General features: G+C 45.1%; 1 protein-coding gene across 1 annotated transcript in view; it reads left to right on the top strand.

The window, feature by feature from the left end:
- Positions 1-1,732: 1,732 nt before the first annotated feature.
- The window catches only part of STARD3NL (STARD3 N-terminal like), a 46,134-nt gene continuing 44,438 nt past the window's right edge, over positions 1,733-3,428 (top strand). The window contains exon 1 of the mRNA XM_004708025.2: positions 1,733-1,826. The gene's annotated coding sequence lies outside the window, so the exon portion shown is untranslated. The remainder of the gene's footprint in view (positions 1,827-3,428) is intronic.

Below are 3,428 nucleotides of genomic sequence, written 5' to 3' on the forward strand. Positions count from 1 at the left end.
CAAACTCTCACCATGAACAATTATAATGCTTAATTAAATTTAAATAGAAAACTTTTTTGTTTGATGGCATATGAGTGTATCTTAAATAGGCAGGAATGAAAGTTCAGGTAGTTTAGCTAAATTATTGACTTAATATTTCTCAATATTAACTATCCATATATGGTAGTTACAATAATCTCCTGTCAACTTGAGAAGGGGTAGAATCTAGCATGTCAATCAGGTCATAGCCAATAAGGCTTCTGTGTGGGGATGACTTTCTCCTGAAGATTCTGGAAACTCCTTTCTTCCTGGAGGTGGGGCACACTCGCTCTGCTTTGTCTTTCAGCTGACAAGCCACATGGAAGTACACTGATGGAGCCAGAGGCCTGGAGCTGGAGGAGTCACTTGGAGACCCACACCAGTGCTGAGATGCTTCTACCGCCACTGGATCCACAAGACTTTCCACCCACTGTCCTGTGATCTTCCTTCATTTGACGTCTTTGCATATGTTGAGTGAGTCTGAAGAGGAATTTATAGACTGGTGTCAGACATTTGGGCTAATATCAGACTTATGGACTTGAACTGGACTAGGCTGAGATGTTTTCTTAATATACAATTACTGCTTATATAAAGCTTTCTTAGGAGTGTCTATGAATTTGTTTCTCTAGTCAACCCAGACTAACACACCATAAAATGTATGCTTTCTGAGTGATGCTATGCAGTACAGTGTGTTAAGAGAACAAGGTAGATCTATATATACTTATGAACAATCTTAAAGATATATTGATTTGGAAAAAAGGAAAGTAAAGAACATAGGAAATATGTGAATATACAAGAAATAAGAGCTTTTATCTATGGGCAGGGCTTGTGATTGGTGCCTGAGGAGGCTTTCTGGCAACTCTGTAATGTTAAAACATTTTTTTGGGGGGTATTATTTATGCAATTTTAAATTATTTAAATTTAGAATGTCATTGGAAGAATTCATAAGAACATTGGTTGCCCCAGTAGGCGAATGCTTGGTTGAGGAACTAAGATGGAAGTAGACTTTTTTTCACTTGCTCACTGCTTAATATAATTTTTTAAATTTAATATCAGGGGTGGGGTGAAGCTTAATTCAATTTTTAAGCTAGTAAGAATAAAACATAGCTGCCTCCAAATAAAAAACCAAAACCCAGACTCCACTGCCCTGGTTTCCGCTCTGACCAGTTGAACTACCCCAGACCAATGCTGACTGCCACATCTTTCTCTTATCCCAACGTTTTCGGTTCGCATCGGAGCATTTAACCACTAAGTCACATAGGGGTTCTGCAATTACATCTCCACGATTGCTTCCACGCGCTCGAACCTAAAAACCCACCAAGAGACTGGTGGCGGCTGAAACAGCAGAAATCGAAACGCTTATTATAGTTGAGTGGAGAGGGGAGTGACTCGAAAGATGCAAAGTCTAACGAGCTCTGGTTCGCCTTTGTAATACAAAATCCCCAGCCTCTTCTCCGGCCTTGCCCCACCTCCTGGTGCCGCTTACTGGCCGACGAATGACTGACGACCTAGTCCACCAATCAGATGGCTTCTCTCGGTTGGCACTCAGTCCCAACCGGGGCTTCAGGGCTTCGGAAGAGGTGCGGGCTCCGTACGTGACACCAACGTGCTGACGTCATCGGCCGAGTACTCGCGGAGGTCCCGGGGCTGCAGACTGCGGGCCGTGAGCTGCGCGTCCCTGGCTGAGCCGTCTTCCGCCCCGCCCCGCCCCACCCCTCCGCCCACTTAGGGCCCCGCGGGCGCGACCGCAGACAGAGCCACTTGCCCATGGCCAACCTGGAGCGGCTATCCTGAAACCGCCCGTGGAGGTAGGTTGGGTTTCTGGTCACCCTATTGGACAGGGTAGAAAACTGAGTCACCCGGGCTCAGAGGGTTCGCAGACAGCTGACCACAGCCCGATCCTGGGCATTCATCTCTCTTTTCTTTGCTGAGCCGGGTGCGACCCTCCAGGACCGGAGGAGGAGGGGCGAGGCATGCTGTGCCTATAAAGGATTCAAAAGTGACGTTGCAGAAGGCCCAGCCTCATTTACCTCCGTGCCTCGACGGTGGGATTCAGGCAGTGAGGGTCCCCTCCCTTCCTTCCCCCTGCAGACTCTGCTCAGCCCCCCAGCGGGGTCCAGCCCAGTGCTGGTGTCAAGGACCCTGCACAGTGACCAAGAACGGGACGCTGGGAATGAATGGTTGGCCTTTTCAGGCATTGATGGTTACAGGCCTCTGCAATTCATCAAGAAAAGCCCTGATAAAATGAGAAATGAAAGCAGAACCCATGAATTTTTTGACAAAATGATTTAGTCCACAGTTTTGCCTGCCTTCAGGCTTCAGGCCACTTTCTGAAATCTCAGAAGCATGCCTACTTTCCGTTTAGGATTAGAAAGATTTTTTTTTTTTAAGGGCCAAATGGGGTTTAATATTGTGGAACTTTTTTTATCCTCCTGTTAGTGCAGCAGTTGTTCATCATGGATATGAGCTAGCTTAGCTCCAAATCATTTGTCTTTTGTTTCACAGATGGGCTCACCGAATTCATCCCTTGACTGAGTTATAATGTCAGTAACAAGAAAACATAGCAACAATAGGTCTAACCACTGACATATAGTGGGATTAGTCTTAAAAAAAAAATATATCAGTGTCCTTCATTGGGAAGGTTCTGAAAGATAATCCCATTCACAAACCACTTATAGAAGTGGAATCACAAAGCAAGACCTCTACCTTTCTGGGTTCTAATAAGAAGGTAGTAGATAAGTATTGCTCATGAAGTAAAGCAGTATACTGCCAGGAAGAGTAATATGCAGGCACAGAAACTATTCTTTATTGTAAAGCATTCCTTCCCTTTAATATTCTCCTGGTTCAGATATTGGCCTTTTCTGACTGCATGATTGGATGAAACTCCTTAAGAAGTCCTCTTCTGAGAATTTTTCCCTTAGTTTTCTTCACAGAAAAATGGTGAGCATTGCCATTTACATGTTTTCACTGGACAGCTTCTCAGATAGGGGTCTCTTATCGACGCCAGGCTTTGTTTTAGGCATTGGGAACAGAATGGGGCACAATTTAGATAAGGTTCCTGCCCTCAAAGATCTTACATTCATATAAATAAATATGACCATTTAAAATAGTATCACGAGTTGGAAAAGAAACCATTACTGGATACAGAGCTGGAGGGACTAAGGTGTGGGAGAGATTAAATAGATGACCTGCTAGACTTTACTGAGCAGCCTAAGACCAGGATGCTTAGAATGAGTCAGCCATAGAAAGATAAGCCAGACATTGCCAGGCAGAGGCACCAGTGCAAAGGAAATACAGGAAGGGACCCGGCAGTTCCAGGGCCAGAAAGGCAGTCAGTGTAGTGTGTCTGGAGCCAGGTGAGCCCCAGGGAGAGTGAGGTGGGTGAATGGTACTACATGACGTCTAAGAAG

The sequence above is a fragment of the Echinops telfairi genome, unplaced genomic scaffold (assembly GCF_000313985.2).
Source record: "Echinops telfairi isolate 266 unplaced genomic scaffold, ASM31398v2 ScPeMD7_7;HRSCAF=31, whole genome shotgun sequence".
NCBI classification, from domain to species: domain Eukaryota; kingdom Metazoa; phylum Chordata; class Mammalia; order Afrosoricida; family Tenrecidae; genus Echinops; species Echinops telfairi.